Here is an 18273-nt window from a genome sequence, read left to right as displayed (position 1 = left end):
GCTCCCTTTTAAAAGCAATCCTAGCAGCTAAAGTAACCCAGAAGCGATTAGACGTGTGCACTGCTGAAAAATTTGTTCCTTTTCGTTTTATTTGTTTTTATTTTTATTTTTTTCATTTTTCAGGTAATTTGTTATGATCGCAATTCTTAAATTCATTAAAAAAAACTGAAATTCAAAAAAAATGTAAAAAATGGGAAATTCTAAAAAAAAAAAAATGGAAAAAATTGAAAACAACGTAAATTTGGAAAAAAAAATGAAATTTGGAAAAAAATCGAATATTTGGAAATTGGAAAAAAACGTAAATTAAAAAAAAATTGGAAATTTTCGGAAATTCAATAAAAATCTGAAATTTGTATATACGGAAAAAAACAGTAAAATTAAAAAAAGTGTATTTTTTTCCTAAAATATTGTGTTTGAAAAACTGCTGCACAAATGCGGTGTGACATAAAAAATTGCAAATCCCCGCAATTTATTCTCTACGGCCTCTGCTTTAAACAAAAATTATAATGTTTAGGGGTTCTAAATATACAGATATACAGATTTTTCATGTTAACAAAAAGTGTCAAAAAGGCCCATATTGAAAGTGGTTAAAGAGTCATTTTACCCAACAATGGAATATCACTGTTAGGCTGCTTTCACAGTGAGGCACTGGGGGTGTCGGCGGTAAAGTGTCGCTATTTTTAGTGGCGCTTTACTGTCGTTTTAGCGGTACTATTTGGCCGCTAGCGGGGCACTTTCAGCCCCTGCTAGCAGCTGAAAAAGGGTTAAAACGCCCTTTGCCGACGCTTTGCCAGCGGTTCGGCAGCGCTGCCCATTGATTTCAATTGACAGGGGAGCTTTAGGGGTGGTGTATTCACTACTCCTACAACGTTGCAAAGATGCTGCTTGCAGGACTTTTTTTACCGTCCTGCAAGCGTACCACCCCAGTGTGAAAGCACTCAGGCTTTCACACTGGAGTGATAGGAGAGGCTCTTTACAGGCAGTATTTTTAGCGCTATAGCGCCTGTAAAGTGCCTCAGTGTGAAAGCGGCCTTATATATTGAGTACAGTGAAATGATTAACCTCTTGCATTCTATATCTCCTTCTGATTTTATTTCTACTCAAATTGGAGTGTTGTCTGCTCATATCCATCTTGGGGTGTTCTAATGCCACTTTGTATTGTCAATAACAGAAATTGAAAACAAGCGGGGGAGTGGGAGCCATTTGTAACGCACATAACAGGTATGTAGACTTGAGGATAGTGGGAGCCATTTCTAATGGCCATAGCAGGTATGTAGACTTGAGGATAGTGGGAGCCATTTGTAATGAACATGGCAGGTATGTAGACTTGAGGATAGTGGGAGCCATTTGTAATGGCCAAAGCAGGTACAGTATCTCACAAAACTGAGTACACCCCTCACATTTTTGTAAATATTTTATTCTATCTTTTCATGTGACAACACTGAAGAAATTACACTTTGCTACAATGTAAAGTAGTGAGTGTACAGATTGTATAATAGTGTAAATTTGCTGTCCCCTCAAAATAACTCCACACAACAGCCATTAATGTCTAAACCACTGGCAAAGTAATTTCTTGTCACATGAAAAGATATAATAAAATACTTACAAAAATGTGAGTTGTGTACTCGCTTTTGTGAGACACTGTATATAGTTAATGGAAGCATGTACGTCAATCTTTATTTGACAAAAACAAAAAATCTTAGTTTTGGCAGGACTGACCCCTCAAAGCCCAACTTCAGTAAAAAAAGAAAAGAAAAATAGATAAGCCAAAATTGTTAAAATAATGCAACTTTTGTTTCAATACTCCCCTCCTCTCCAGAGCTCCCCCCAAAAAGACGTTGCTCCATCCTGCTGTTGCCACTTTTTGGGTTAAATGAAGGTGAGCTTTATTCAACCTGCTTCCTGTAAGCAGAGAACTGCCTGGCCCCACAGGATAGCGCTGCGCTCTCCTTACTTAAGAGCTTCTCTGTGCAGGAGTAAGGCCAATGTCACATTGCCGAAATCGTCATTGGTGAGAACTTGCCAGCAAAAGAATCTAAGCTAAACAGGAAAGTAAAATACTCACCTTCTACCATATGTCCCTTCCTCTTTGGCTGGATTAGCAAGACGTCACTGCCTCACTGGCAACTTACATATTTCAATGCTTCCATCAACTCATCCAGATGCAGAGGAAGCAAAGAAAAGAATGGAAGTAGGTGAGTATGTTATCTGCAGTGATGAATGATTATGTTTTTGGTGAGTTCTCTGATGACTCAAAAAATTTATTGTGAAATGTGCTAGATATTATAACCCACTAATGGCAAAATTAGGAACTGGACAATTCAGCTGTCATCAGTGTGGCTTCAGATTTTTTTTCTTTGACTTATTAAACACATTCCCAATAAATAAAGTATTTGCTACAATACTCATCTCCTCTCAGAGCTGTCGCTATCAAAGTCACCACTCCATGGCCCAGTGCTGTTCACACTTTAGAATAAATGATGCCTAGCATCATTCGATCTATTTTCCTTTAAGTCCAGTACTGCAAGAACATCCCCCCAACCATTGGGCCAGTCATCATGCCAGCTTGGGCTTAAAGTACAGCCATACAGAACAAACTCACACATCCCTACATATAGCTATTCTGTGTAAGGACCGCCTACTGATGAGGCTGCTAAGAAGAGGAAGGACCCCCCAAATCATTATGTGCTCTGGCAGAAAACTCCTGGATTTAAGGCATGTGTATTGTTTATTTTTTATGGGGCATGGGTGTTTTGTTTTAAGAGTTCATGAGACTTATTATGTATGGGTTTTATCAGTATTGGAAAAATCACATTATTATTTTGAGTTTAAAGTATTAATTTCTTGCCATGAATAAAAAAAAATATTTTTGAGCTCCTTGCCTAGGCACTCTAGGTCACATGGCTGCTGTTTACCAATGATTACTAGAGAAAATGACTTGCGTAGAAATTAGATTTGTTGAGAACTTGCTCCTGTTATAGTGGCAGTGAGCAGCAACGACAAGGATCATCTTAGCAACATCCTAGCAACTAGGTAGGGGCACCATATCTGAGAGTTTTTTTGTTCAGATAGGCTCCAGTAGGTACGTAAATGGCCTACACCTATAGCAGAGACATTATTTTACATAGTTACATAGTAGGTGAGGTTGAAAAAAGACACAAGTCCATCAAGTCCAACCCATGTGTGTGATTATATGTCAGTATTACATTGTATATTCCTGTATGTTGTGGTCATTCAGGTGCTTATCTAATAGTTTCTTGAAACTATCAATGCTCCCCGCTGAGACCACCGTCTGTGGAGGGGAATTCCACATCCTTGCCACTCTTACAGTAGTTTAAGGTTAAACCTCTTTTCTTCTAATTTTAATGAGTGGCCACGAGTCTTGTTAAATTCCCTTCTGCAAAAAAGTTTTATCCCTATTGTGGGGTCACCAGTATGGTATTTGTATATTGAAATCATATCCCCTCGCAAGCGTCTCTTCTCCAGAGAGAATAAGTTCAGTGCTTGCAACTTTTCCTCATAACTAATATCCTCCAGACCCTTTATTAGCTTTGTTGCCATTCTTTGTACTCTTTCCATTTCCAGTACATCCTTCCTGAGTACCGGTGCCCAAAACTGGACAGCATACTCAATAGCTTGCATGCCATAGCTGAGCCTATCATCTACTAGGACCCCCAGGTCCTTTTCCATCTTAGATTCCCCCAGAGGTTCTCCCCCCCAGTGTATAGATTGCATTCATATTTTTGCCACCCAAATGCATTATTTTAAATTTTTCTACATTGAACCTCATTTGCCACGTAGTTGCCCACGTAGTTGCCCACCCCATTCATTTGTTCAGATCTTTTTGCAAGGTTTCCACATCCTGCAGAGAAGTTATTGCCCTGCTTAACTTAGTATCATCTGCAAATACAGAGATTGAACTGTTTACCCCATCCTCCAGGTCGTTTATGAACAAATTAAATAGGATTGGCCCCAACACAGAACAATGGGGGACTCCACTACCCACCCCTGACCATTCCGAGTTCTCCCCATTTATCACCACCCTTTGAACTCACCCTTGTAGCCAGTTTTCAATCCATGTACTCACCCTATGGTCCATGCCAACAGACCTTATTTTGTACAGTAAACATTTATGTGGAACTGTGTCAAATGCTTTTGCACAATCCAGACACACCACGTCCACGGGCCTTCCTTTATCTAGATGGCAACTCACCTCCTCATAGAAGGTTAATATATTGGTTTGGCAAGAACGATTCTTCATGAATCCATGCTGATTACTGCTAATGATACTGTTCTCATTACTAAAATCTTGTATATAGTCCCTTATCATCCCCTCTAAGAGTTTACATACTATTGAGGTTAGGCTAATGCCGTGTACACACGAACGGAATGACCGACAGAAAAGTCAGCCTGGAGCTTTTTACGTTGAAAATTCTGACGGACCTAGAAGTAAAACATGTTCTAAATATTTCTGAGGGAACCAATTCCTATCAGGAAAACCATTCGTCTGTATGCTGTTCCAACGGACCAAAAACGCGCATGCTCTGAAGCAAGTACGAGACAGAAGCTATTGGCTACTGGCTATTGAACTTGCGTTTTATAGTCCCGTTGTGTGTGTTGTACGTCACCGCGTTCTTGATGTGTCAGACTTTGGTGTGATTGTGTGTATACAAGACAGCTTGAGCGGAATTCCGTTGGAACTCTGTCGGAAAAACCTTCAGAGTTTATTTTGGGCCATTTTTAATTATTGGTGCTACATTGGCTTTTCTCCAATGAGCTGATACCATTCTAGTCAGTAGACAATGGCAATTACTTGACTGAGTTCCCTAAATACCCTCGGGTGCAAGCCATCTGGTCCCGGTGATTTGTTAATGTTAAGTTCCCCACGTCTAATTTTAATTCTGTCCTCTGTCCAGTTTTTACTGTTTACATACTTAAAGAATTTCTTGGGCTTTTTTTTGCTCTCCTCCGCAATGTATCTTTCATGTTCTATCTTAGCCGTCCTTATTGCACCCTTACATTTCTTGTTGCATTCTTTATAAAGTCTGAATGCTGATGATGATCCCTCAACCTTGTATTTTTTCAAGGCCTTCTCTTTTGCTTTTACATGCATTATTACATTGGAGTTAAGCCATCCAGGACTTTTGTATTGCCCAATGGGATGCATTGGCTAAAGCCCTTATTTAATATGCTCTTAAAGCAAACCCATCTCTCCTCCGTGTTCTTTGTTCCTAAGATTTTATCCCAATTTATGCCTTCTAGCAAGGCTCGTAGTTTAGGGAATTAGGCTCTTTTGAAATTCAGTGTCTTTGTATTCCCCTTATGTTTCCTATTTGTGTGATTAATACTGAAGCCAATTGACCCTTGATCACTGTTACCTAAATATTTTAAAATCCGTGATCAGGTCTGTATTGTTGGTAATCAGTAGATCCAGTAACGCTTTATTTCTAGTAGGTGCGTCTACCATCTGACCCATAAAATTGTCCTGCAAGACGTTTAGGAACTGACGAGCCTTAGATGAATGTGCGGTTCCCTCCGCCCAGTCTATGTCTGGATAGTTAAAATCCCCCATTATGATAACACTTGCCATCCTTGCCATCCTTGCTGCTAATCCATCCTTCCTCCCTCAGGTTAGTGGGTCTATAGCATACGCCCAGACTTACTTTCCCCTTAGCCTCATCCCTTTGGAGCTCTACCCATAAGGATTCCACCTCCTCCCTAGCTACCTTAGTGATGTGATCTCTCACATTCACTTGTACATTATTCTTGATATATAGGCATACCCCTTTCCCTTTTTTACCCTCTCTATCCTTGCGATAAAGGGTATACCCTTGAATGTTTGCCAGCCAATCACGAGAGCTGTTGAACCAGGTCTCTGAAATTCCCACAAAATCCAAATCCTCCTCGTACAATAGTATCTCTAGTTCAACCATCTTGTGCTCCAGGCTCCTTGCATTGGTGAACATGCCACATAGTTTAGACCGGTCGCATATTATCCTCTTATTGGATGTTCTGAGATTGCAACTAAGACTTGCTACTATACTTACCTTGGGATTATGTGCTTTGGTCAACCTACCACTAATGCCCCCAATTCTACCCTCTGGAATATGTTCCACGCTGACTATCTCTACCTCTGGACCCCCCCCCCCCCCCTTCGCCTAGCATAAAAAACCCTCTAACTTTTTGACCATCTTCATTCCCAGCTGATCTGCATCCTCCTCATTTAGGTGCAGTCTGTCCCTTTTATAGTACCGGTTATCGACTGAGAAGTCGGCCCAGTCCTCCAGGAACCCAAACCCCTCCTTACTACACCAGCTCTTCAGCCACTTGTTTACTTCCCTAATCTCCCTCTGCCTTTCTGGTGTGGCTCTATGTACCGGTAGTATTCCTGAGAATACTACCCTGGACGTCCTTTTCCTCAATTTAGCCCCTAAGTCCCTAAAATTGTTCTTTAGTACACTCCATCTGCCTCTGACTATATAATTGGTGCACCATGAGATCCGTGATGTGCCGAACCCGAGCGCCCGGTAGACAACATACTGTTTGACGTTTCAGGTCTTTGTTACAGATGGGCCACTCTGTCCTTCTAAGAATTGACTCCCCTACCACTAGAATCTGTCTTTCCTTTCCTTTCACTTCCCCCCACTCTCACTGGAGGAGTTCTTCCTCCGGCAGCTAGGAGAGTGCCTCAGCTCCAGCAGTGCGGGTGCCTGACTGGTTTCACCAATGTCACTCAATGGAGTGTACTTATTGGGATGCTCCAGCATTGGATCAGCCTCCCTGGCACTTCCCCCTCTACCCTTCCTGACTGTCACCCATTTACTCTTTGCCTGCACCTCTTTGTCTCCACCCGCCTCTGTGCTGGCCCCAGCTGTCACCTGCCGTGTACGTTCCTGGCTCTCCTTTGGTATGGAGGGACTTCTCAGTGCTGACAGTTTCTTCCCCAGTTTCAGAACCTTGGCTTCCAGGGAAACAATGCACTTACATTTTGCATAGCAGTATTCACCCTCGATTGGATGATAAAAGAACACATACATGCCGTCAGATGTACAAGGAGTCGCTTCTCCACACCCGCCGGGCATCGTACTGTAACCTGGGGGACAGGTAGCAGGTATAAAGCTCCCTGGGATGAGCAGTTTCTCAGGCACAGATACCAAGTCCAGAAATTAAGTGACCAACAGTGCTGTGTTTATTTGTGGTATATACAAGTCCATATACAGGTGCTGTACAGTGCTCCAGAAAACAAAATAAAGGGCAAAGTAGCAAAACACAAAACCTAGCCATGTCACGGCTCTAGCTATACAGTCTGCAGGCCCTCACTACCAGGCTGAACAAGCCTAACGCTTCTCAGTCTCTACAAAGAACTGTTTTAACAGGTTTTACCAACCTTACTCTCTTCACAGACGAACTTGGTGTGAATGTCCCAGGCAGAGAGCAAAGGCTGTCTGCTCAGGTGAGCCTAAATTAGCCTGGGGAGGAGGACCAAGACCCGAACTGGATCACAGATTCCTGAATGTGTATGAGAGGAGCCTGGGAGAGGTATAAACCCCGAACAGGACTTTTCCTGGCTCTCTCTGGGACGCTCTGCTACAGTACCTATTAAATTTAATGAGGATTGGGGATTATACCCTGTCCAAATTACCTAATAACTAACTTCCTGACACTAAAATTTTACTTTTATGAAAGCTGCACAGTTGGGTTTTCTCTACTGGTGCCACTTACCTGAATAGGCATTGTTTTGGAAAAGGTGAACTAAACCTTTAATTCAGCCTCTATTCTTCAAGTGAAGTTTATATTATATTGAACTGCAAAAATTCCGTACTGCAAAAAGCAATAGTATTGGAAAATATATTTCACTTTCCTAATTTTCTCTCTCTCTTTGTTAGTTTGCAACTAAATACATTCTTAACTTCCCTTTCCATGGCTTTTACTTGTAAGCTTTATTTAGTGTGAGCTCAGACTTCCTTCCTGCTCACTCATATTCCCGATACTGCTATTGAGTAAATTTTGTCTTGCTAAAACAACTAACTTACTTTATGTTATGGTTTCCCCTTTCCAAAAGCATGGTCTTTTTAAGCTAATGGTTTATAAATGCCCAGTTCAAAATACAACTATGTTTGCATATAAAATTCCTCATAACATTCTACACCAAGAGCCTTAATTCTAGACTGAATCATCATTGGGGCCTAGGCATGAAAAGCACACTAACAAGAAACTGTTTTGTTGTCCATAGCAAAAGCTAACCCAACCCCAAACCCAAGATTAGCTTTAAAGGTAACTCCTAGATTGCAGGGCTGAAGGTTAAACAAAGTTTCTGAATGGTTCCTGGTGCCCCTTTCTAAATTCTAGTACATATAGATAAATCACCTTTGCCTTGAATTACCAGATTGCAATAGCACCAATGTTGTACTAAATAGTACTTGCCTTTTTTTTCTTTTGCCACCTGTGTCCCATTGGGGACATTTTCCTTAATTTCCTCTCCTGTAGACAACACAGGAAGTGAGAGGAAACTCTCCTATTTGAGAAAAATCCTCTCTTAGAGAACTGTCATCAACAAAGGTGTCCCTATGGTATTTCCTCTCTATGCTCCTTATTTCTGTTCTGGTGAAAGCCAACATTTTTTGATGCTTCACTTTTAGTCCCAGTGACAATGGTCAACAGAACAAACAGAGGGAGAATATTTTCCCATTGGGGACATAGACAGCAAAAAGACCTGAGAGGAGTTCTACTCCTTTTATCCAAAATAAAAGAAAAAGCATTTTGGCTTTAAATACAATTTAAATCCCCCCCTCTCCTCCCCTATAATATGCTCACCTTCCAGTCATTTCTTTGCTGTGTCATTAAACAACCTGTAGTGAAGAGAAATTTACATTTGGGAAAGGGTGTGCTTGGTAATTTGAGACTGAGCTTTTGAGATCTGTAAACACATAGCTTCTTTCAGCTAAACAGCCAATTATACAGATTCGAGATCCCATCCCTCCCCGTTTGCCACCCCCCTCTCATTAGATAAGACCCTTTTTCTAGGTATCTTCAGGTCCAGTGTTATCACAGGTCCTCTTTGCCCTCTTCTTCCTTTGACAGCGGGATCCTTGACACTGCAGAAAAAGGTGCCATGTAATGACATGTCATGCTTTTTGTAGCATTCTCCAGTGAGTTCAGGATGGGGGCGGAGCAATCACACCTTGGAGAAGCAACATCAAAGGCTGAGTCTGCGGTGAACAGCACCAGACATATAGGGCCCTCTACTCCAACTATTAAAGCATATCTAAAGGCAAAACCGTTTTTTAGATTTTGCTAGGGTGATTGTGGGTCAGAACTAGGTCTGCACTGATAGCGATACTGGTATCGGTATTGGTGCCAATACTAGGCATTTACACAAGTATCGGTACTCATGAAAATGCCCCAATATATAAAACTGATACCTTCTGACTCAGTTGGTCCTCATAGTTGTGGGGCCAACATTGCTGAGTGTTGGGAGTGCTGTGTTTCTCCATTACTTGGTCTCATCCACGGGTAATATGACACAGGACACTAATAGATTATGGAGACCCCCCTCCCTGCTCCTCCTGATCTTGATCTCCCTAAATGCCGGACATTGGTATCGGTAATTGGTATCAGCGAGTACCTAAAAAAGTATTGGTACTCGTACTCGTTGCTAAAATAGTGGTATCCGTGCATTCCTAGTCAGAACCACTGTCTGGTATTTATTGCTGTTTGGCGCCCCATTAGGGAGAACATTGGGTGCTGAATATAAAGCCCACTGATGTTAGGGGGAGTCAAATGATAAAAAACAGTCATGGCAGTTTTCTAGGCTAATAGACAAGGGGATTGTAAAACAAATGATATGGGGGCTGGGCACTGCCCTTTGGGACATGTACCAAAGTAAAAAATTATTTTTAAAACATTCCGTTTTGTGAAGAACAGCGGCTTTAACCACTTGCCTACAGGGCACTTACACCCCCTTCCTGCCCAGGCCATTTTTCAGAGCTGTCGCACTTTGAATGACAATTGTGTGGTCATGCTACACTGTACCCAGACAAATTTTTTATCATTTTCTTCACACAAATAGAGCTTTCTTTTGGGGGTATTTAATCACTGCTGGGTTTTTTATTTTTTACAAAAAAAGACGAGAAATTTAGAAAAAATAAGTATTTTTTCTCCTTCACTGATGTGTGCTGATGAGGCGGCACCAGGCCCGGACTGGGACAAAAATAGGCCAGGCATTTTAGACTGGGCAGCCCAGGGACCTGGGGGGGGGGGGGGGTGGTTCAGTCCTCTGTGCTGTAATGTGCAGGGCCGCTTGGATATAAATATAAAGGGGACTGCACTGTAATGATTACAGTGTCCCTTTACAGTGAAGTCACCTTTATATTACAGTGTCCCTGCAATTATGACCCCCCTTTTACTCTGCTTCCTTATATCAGACTCCACACAGACCCCATTACATCAGAGTCCATACAGACTTCCCTTACATCAGAGTCCGTACAGACTTCCCTTACATCAGAGTCCGCACAGACTTTCCTTACATCAGAGTCCGCACAGATTTCCCTTAAATCCGAGTCCGCACAGACCCCCTTACATCAGAGTCTGCACAGACCCCCTTTAGAGTCTGCAGAATTTCACCTTACTGTAAGGGGGAGCTCTGTGGACTCTAATGTAAAGGGGAACCCTTATTTATGACCAGTCCAGGCCTGGGCGGCACTGATAGGCTGAACTTGTGGGCATTGATGAGGTGGCACTTATGGGCATGATGAGGCAGCACTTATGGGCACTGATTAGGTTGGCACTGATGAGGAGACACTAATATGCCGCAATTATGGGCACAGATAGGTGGCACTGATATGTGGCACTGATGAGCACTGATAGGTGGCACTGATGAGCACTGATAGGTGGCACTGATGGTCACTAATACACAGCACTGGTGGGCACGGATAGGCGGTACTGATGGGTGACACTGATGGGCATTGATCGACAGCAGTTATGGGCATTGATAGGCAGCACTGATAGCCAGCACTGATAGCCAGCACTGACTGCCAATGCTAATGGGCACTGATTGGTGGCATTTGTAGGCAGTAGTGGGCACTGATTGCTGCCACTGGTGGGCAAAGGTGGGCACTAATTGGTGACACTATTGGCCCTATATTGTAATCGTATGACGCCGCCCCAAATCGAGAGCTGCACCGTCCCGCCATCATTTGATGGTGAGCGGGCGGCAACTAGTTAATAATGCTTTAAGTGCAACATTAAAAGTGCAACATTCCTTTAAACAACATGCTTGGGGGATGCCCTTAGCATTTGTTACCCCAAAATTTCATATTCCTGATATGTGCCTGCCGTGCCATATACTTGTATGAGAAAGTATCCTGTTCTCTTTGTATTGCTTCCTTTATGTGAAATCCTTGGTGTTTCTGCTAGTCTCCTTGCTTTCCTATTCAAAACTGACCAAACTAAGCAGGAGGACACACACCATGATCAGTTCTCTAGCTATGTGGGGACCTCAGGGTTCTCTCCTCCAATGATCAGACTTGTCCTGACACGCCCCTGCTGCACAGCCATTCACTTGGAAGCTCAGTGTGCTGTTGCTTCTCCTCCCCCCAGCTCTTATGCAGCTGAGAACAGAGGGAATGTGATCACTTATAAAAAATGGAAAAAGGTACTAATAATGTATTTTTATATCTATACAAAAATGTTTTGCCTTTCATTTCTAATTTAAAAACAATGGGTTGTTTTTGAAGGTGATCATTTACAATCACTTTAACCTGCCTGTGAATCTGTACAATGTACAGATGTCTACTACAGCAAAACAGACATTTACAAAAAAAAGAAAATGCTGTTTAAATTGCTGGAAATTGACAGTTTGAGCTGGGGATTCACTTTCTCTATAGATAAGGGTCTGACATAGATGTCAATGGGGACCCCCACAAAAAAAAGGGCACGGGGCTCCCCCTAAAAATATGTACCAAACCCTTTTCCTTAAGTTTAATTTTATTTTTTTATTTTTTTTAATCAATAAGTTGTTTTTGAAAGTTTTCATAAGCAAACAATAAGGTAATAACAAATATTCCAAGACAATAATAGTCATAAGTGTCGTAGTAGTTGCAATAAACAACGATTATATAATGTAATGTAAATACACATTACTCCAACAGGGTTCCCACTGTAACAGGTATATCCACCATTAAGAAGTATACATTCAATTAACAGTTATTGCACATGTATCTGGTTTATGCGGGTGTATTGATGGGCCCTTTGTGGGTTGATATTTTATTTTATTGTTCCTTCTATGGCTGTTGCAGTTTGCTCTGGTCTATGTTTATGTGCTTGAGGGTTGCCTTCCCATGTGTCTCTGAGACCCCCAATTTTTCCTTCCATAAAGCATTGAGCACACTATATTGCATCCATACTGAGTAAGTAACTTATGTTTTTTTCCTAATGGATTGATAGGATTTTAGATAATAATTCATTGTTGCATGAGGAATGTATTGAATTGTGTAAGATTATACTGAGATAAATGTGATTTGTACCAACAACTTATGAATAGGCTGTATTTTTGCTGTTGCTCATTCTTCTTCCTTTTTGCTTTATTGTAGATTTGTTTTAACTGTCTGTGAATTACGAATTACTTATTTTAAATACACCCGATTCTGTTGGTCCTGATGAAGCAGATGATCCGCGAAACGCGTTGACCTTCTCAGAAGATTTAATGCATTTATCTTTGTAATGTATTCCACAGAAACAATATGTGTTTTTATTTTATATTGTATGTAATAAAAAATGATTTTCATACAAACTGTATGATATAAGATAATTTTTATTTTAGCATGGTAAGTGTTCACACTGGGTTACAGTTAAAGTCCCAAAATACTCTGTCCTTTTGCTACTATATCAGGATGATACCCTAGTGCTCACACATTTTAGATTTACTGCACTCTTTCCCACAAACTTAAACTCGAAGCAGCTTTCCTCATAAGACCCCTTTCACACTGGGGAGCTTTGCAGGCGCTACAGAGCTAAAAATAGCACCTGCAAAGCCCCCTTCAACAGCCACTGCTGTGTCTCCAGTGTGAAAGTCCTGAGGGCTTTCACACTGGAGGAGTGCGCTAGCAGGACGAGAAGACCTAGCTCACAGTCTCCGTTCTAATTCATCCCAAAGGTGTTCTATTGAGTTGAGGTCAGCCCAAACTCGCTCATCCATGTCTTTATGGACCTTGTTTTGTGCACTGGTCCAAATCATTTAGTGGAGGGGGGGGGGGGGTGTGGGGTGATTTTTCAGAGGTTGGGCAGGGAACTCTTAAGTCATCAGCATACCAAGACATTTTGGACAATTTCAGGCTCCCAACTTTGTGGGAACAGTTTGGGGATGGCCCCTTCCTGTTCCAACATGACTGCGCACCAGTGCACAAAGCAAGGTCCATAAAGACATGGATGAGCGAGTTTGGGGTGGAGGAACTTGACTGGCCTGCACCAGAACCTGAACCCAACAGAACACCTTTGGGATGAACTAGAGTGGAGACTGCGAGCCAGACCTTCTTGTCTAACATCAGTGCCTGACCTCAAAAATGCACCTCTCTGAAGAATGGTCAAACATTCCCATAGACACACTCCTAAACCTTGTGGACAGCCTTCCCAGAAGAGGTGAAGCTGTTATAGCTGCAAACGGTGAGCCAACTCAATATTGAACCCTACGGACTAAGACTGGGATGCCATTAACCTCCCTGGCGGTCTAATTATGTGAGTATTTTTGAATGTCAAAGTGGTACATTGATTTGCATGGAAATTTGTTGTTTTATATTGTAGGCTTGTAATTCTTAAGAAAAACTCACTTAAAGCGTAGGTTCACACAAAAATGGAACCTTCGCTTTTCAGATCCCTCCTCCCCTCCGGTGTCACATTTGGCACCTTTCAGGGGGGGAGGGGATCCCAGAGACAGCAGGGACCATCTGGATTGCACAGCGCAACTCGCGCATGTGCAGTAGGGAATTGGGAAGTGAAACCGAAAGGCTTCATTTCCTGATTCCTTTACCGAAGATGGTGGCGGCAGCACTCGAGATCCGAGCGACAGATCGGCTTTGGGTGCCGACATCGCAGGCACCCTGGATAGGTAAGTGTCCATATTTTAAAACTCAGTAGCTGCACTACTTGTAGCTGCTGACTCTTAAAAAAAAATAAAAATTTTGGCGGACCTCAACTTTAAATCTGTCCAAACAACAGTCTAGTACACATCCCGGGTATAATAAAGTTGAAACACAAAATCATAAATTATAATATAATAAATAATTTTAAAAAATAATAATAAAAGTTTATTCAATAATGTAATCAAAACAAAAACACTGAAATTGGCCAATCAAAGGTACAATATTACTAATCACTGTATTACTAGACACTGCATATTGGTGTAGTAAAAATGTTGAAACATGGGACTGCACAAAGTCCGACAGCACAATCAGGACAATGGAACCTGGTTTCCTTTCTAATTTTTTTTTCACTGTCATCTCGCTTTGAGCAACAAACCATGTAGGTGCTGACTTTTTCTTGGTTGGTGGGATGTAGTCCATGAAGTGACAACCAGTCAGGCTGTCTGGGTTGACAACGCCAACAGCACGACATCCAGCTCTATTCACAGACATTGATGGTGTTTGGTGGTTCACAAAAATACCTTCTGCAACTTTCCAAATTAAGCCAGAATGAATCACAGTCTTGTCTCTTTTTTGAGCAGAATGTAGGCATTCTACAAGCGTTGCTCAAGAAGATACATGAAGTTCTTGTAGTACTTATTTTAATGTTTCCTCATTGCTGGGTAGAATGTCATTGCTTGGTCGACTCTGTTGACACCTCCCATGGTGTTATTGTAGTTTATCACTACTTGTGGCTTCATGACGTCTTTCCCACCTTTCGTGCGTACCATAACAGTGGAGGAATTATGGACTGTACTCATTAGGCACACATCTTTCTTGTCACGCCATCGCAGTGCCATCATTTTGCCTTTCTGACAGGCAACCTTTTCTCCTGTCTTCAGCTTCTTATTGCCAAACATTGGCGGGATGTCGTGCCAGTTAGCCCTAACGGTTCCATAGGCATCTGTTTTGTTTTGCAGAAGAAACTCATAAAGATCAGGAGACATATAAAAGTTGTTGTTTGTTATGCAATAGCTCTGATTTAGCAATGGCTCAATGAGTGAAGGAACTGAAGATGTTGCCATTCCATAGTTGCTGTATTTTGGATTGAATTTTGTTCTTTTTCCGGTGTATATGACTGAACTCCAAATGTAGCCAGTTGACGATTTGCATAGCATGTAGGATTTTATGCCAAATCATGCTCTCTTTGATGCAATGTATTGTACCCAGCCTCCCCTTGTAGGCCATTAGACTTTCATCTATGCTGATATCTCTTTCTGGCACATAGCTCCTTTGGAAATTCTTTAGAATCATTTGAGATACTTCCCAAATTTTCTTTAGTTTTGGTGCAAGATAAGTAGTTTAATCAAATTCTTTGTTGTTTTTGAAATATAAATATTTAATGATCAGGGGAAATCTATACTCTGGCATGACTGTGCCAGAGAATGGAGTGGCAAGTAATTTATTAGTAGTTCAATACCACTTCTGCTGAATTATTATTAGGACCAGTAATTTCCAAATGTCATCTTTGGTCACTGGTTCCCACTTTCTGCTTATTGCAAACTTCCGATGCGTAGTAGCTAATTTTTGTTCTTTGTACCGGTTTGTCTCAGTAACTATTTTTTAAATAACCTCATCGGTCAGAAATAATTGTAAGTATGCCAAGGGGTTGTTGTGTTCAACGTCTACTTTAATACCAGATGCTCCAGTAAATGGGAATCTTGGGGGAGCTGCCTGATCCGTACCACAGTCAATAGAGCACCAAGTTCGCACATTACTGAGCTCAGTCGCAGAATTGTCGCTGTTGTCACTTTCAGTGCTTAATGATGAATTTCCCCACTAATCACTGTCGCTCAATTCTGCAAGTGATTCTAATTCACTATTGCTGTTTTCTAGCTGGTCTAAAACCGCTTTTGACCTAAAGGGATGCTTTTAGGATGCCATGGATGTTCTCAAGTTTACAGGCAGAAAGAACGGCAGGCAGGGCACTAGACAAAGCACTAGAGAGAAAACTGAGGTGAAATGGTTTGATACAGTAATGTAATCCTAAAAGATTACATTGCATTGCGTGCATGTTATGCTTTGAACTTTTTGAATTTCCTGCCAGGCTCCGCTCCCATGCGTTGATGCGCTCGCAGGGAAAGTAACCCAGAATACAGATTCCTCGGCCGGAGGACACCGGGGGATTGAAGGGACAAGGTAAGTAACATTGGAAGGATACTACAGTGTAAAGGCAGGTTTCCCAATACTTTTGGTAATACAGTGTATCAGAGCTTTAACGTGCGTAAAAGAAGGAAACATCTCTTTCTGTGGTTCTCTTAAAGGTTGGGAGAAATTTCCAATTTTTTTTTAGGGATTTTAAATCTGCTGTTTGTAATCTATTTCTTTTCTATTTCTGTTTAGGGACTTGGCCACTGGCATGAATGCTTGAACGTATTAGAACTATGCCTGCACATCTGGCTGTGCTCTAATGTCTGTGGCGGTCTTGTAAAGTTAACCTAAACAACCACAAATAGGGAGAGGAGATATACAGTTAGATAAATGACAGTCTAAAATTCTCAGAATTAGCTTTAGAAATGAGGGACATATGGGGGCGGATTGCATGCCGATCGTCGCTGTCTTTATGGCGTTCCTTTTAGAAGCTGCACGATAAATAGACATATCCTATGCAGATACTGAGCTACTAGATTCACACCTCACTGCATTCTGGTTTATCTCCAATACAGTGCCTTGAAAAAATATTCACCCTTCAACCCTTGAAATTTTCCACATTTTGTCAAGGTACAACCAAAAACGTAAATGTATTTTATTGAGATAAATAAAATACATTTATACCACTAGAATATCTAAAATCTAGTGGAACCAATTGCCTTCAAAAGTCACCTAATTAGTAAATAGAGTCTACCTGTGTGTCATTTAATTTCAGAATAAATACAGCTGTTCTGTGAAGCCCTCAGAGGTTTGTTAGAGAACCTTAGTGAACAAACAGCATTATGAAGGCCAAGGAACACACCAGACAGGTCAGGGATAAAGTTGTGGAGAATTTTTGAAGCAGGATTAGGTTATAGAAAAATATCCCAAGCTTTGAACATCCCACGGAGCACTTTTTAATCCACCATCTGAAAATGTAAAGAGTATAAAAGAGTATAGCACAACTGCAAATCTACCAAGACATGGCCATCCACTTAAACGAACAGGCTGGGCAAGAAGAGCATTAATCAGAGACACAGCCAAGAGGCCCATGGTATCTCTGGAGGAGTTGTAGAGATCTACAGCTCAGGTGGGAGAATCTGTCCACAGGACAACTATTAGTCATGCACTCCACAAATCTGGCCTTTATGGACGAGTGTCAAGAGGAAAGTCATTGTTGAAAGACAGCTATAAGAAGTCCCATTTACAGTTTGCAAGAAGCCATGTGGGGGACACAACAAACATGCTCTGATCAGATGAGACCAAAATGTAACTTTTTGGCCTAAAAGCAAAACGCTATGTGTGGCAGAAAACTAACACTGCACATAGCCCTGAACACACCATCCCCACTGTGAAACATGGCGGTGGCAGCATCATGTTGTGGGGACGCTCTTCTTCAGCAGGGACAGGGAAGCCGGTCTGAGTTGATGGGAAGATGGATGGAACCAAACAGTGGCATCGATAAAGGGTGGCTATTGAGGCTGGAGCCCTGAATCTGGCACATATAGCCCTGAGTCCAGGGTCGGTCCTACAGTGAGAGAGTCGCAGCCAGGCTACCGGACACAGCACTTCCTGCACAGCCGTGGCACCCTCACTGAGTCTGCACTCTGTGCTTCAATGACACAGTCAGAGCCCAGAGATAAGTGTGAGAGTGAGTCTCCTCCCTTGTTCCAACCATATCATAGAGTCGGGAGGAACTTTCTCACACGAATCTCTCCTGAGCTGGTAAGTGCAGACCATATGGAGGGGAAAGGGGAGGGGGGAAACTCTGTATACCCAGCCTATCTTCTGTATTTACCAGCCTCTCTATATATACCAGCCTCTCTGTATATACCAGCACATCTGTATATATCAGCATCTCTGTATATACCAAGCCTCTCTGTATATACCAGCATCTCTGTATATACCCAGCCCCTCTGTATATACCCAGCCTCTCTGTATATACCAGCATCTCTATATATACCAGCCT

The sequence above is a fragment of the Lithobates pipiens genome, unplaced genomic scaffold (assembly GCF_037356315.1).
Source record: "Lithobates pipiens isolate NorthernLeopardFrog02 unplaced genomic scaffold, aLitPip1_a1.2 Scaffold_30, whole genome shotgun sequence".
In the NCBI taxonomy this organism is placed as follows: Eukaryota; Metazoa; Chordata; class Amphibia; order Anura; family Ranidae; genus Lithobates; species Lithobates pipiens.
Note: the sequence above shows the minus strand (reverse complement) of the source record.